Genomic DNA, 220 nt, shown 5'->3' with positions numbered 1-220 from the left:
CCTACGTGTCCTGCTTCTACCACGCCTTCTCCGGGGCCCAGAAGGTGAGCCCGGCTCGGGGGCTCCCGGCGCTGCAGGGCCCCGGCCCCGCTCGCTTCCCGCTGCCGCCTTCCCGAGGCTCCCCGGGATCTGCCCGGGATCTGCCCGGGATCTGCCCGGCTGCTGCTCTGCTTGGCTTGGCCGCGGGGAAAGGGGGGCCTGGGTCCGCTGCGGTCACGCT

At 74.5% G+C, this 220-nt stretch overlaps 1 protein-coding gene across 1 annotated transcript in view; it reads left to right on the top strand.

Moving 5' to 3' along the window:
• LOC103612499 (alpha-actinin-4) overlaps positions 1 to 220 on the top strand; it is a gene marked incomplete at its 3' end in the record, with an annotated part of 11,498 nt that overhangs the window by 4,670 nt on the left and 6,608 nt on the right. The gene's annotated exons all lie outside the window — the stretch shown is intronic.

The sequence above is a fragment of the Corvus brachyrhynchos genome, unplaced genomic scaffold (genome assembly GCF_000691975.1).
Source record: "Corvus brachyrhynchos isolate BGI_N302 unplaced genomic scaffold, ASM69197v1 scaffold543, whole genome shotgun sequence".
NCBI classification, from domain to species: domain Eukaryota; kingdom Metazoa; phylum Chordata; class Aves; order Passeriformes; family Corvidae; genus Corvus; species Corvus brachyrhynchos.
Note: the sequence above shows the minus strand (reverse complement) of the source record. Positions and strands in the feature narration are given on the sequence as shown.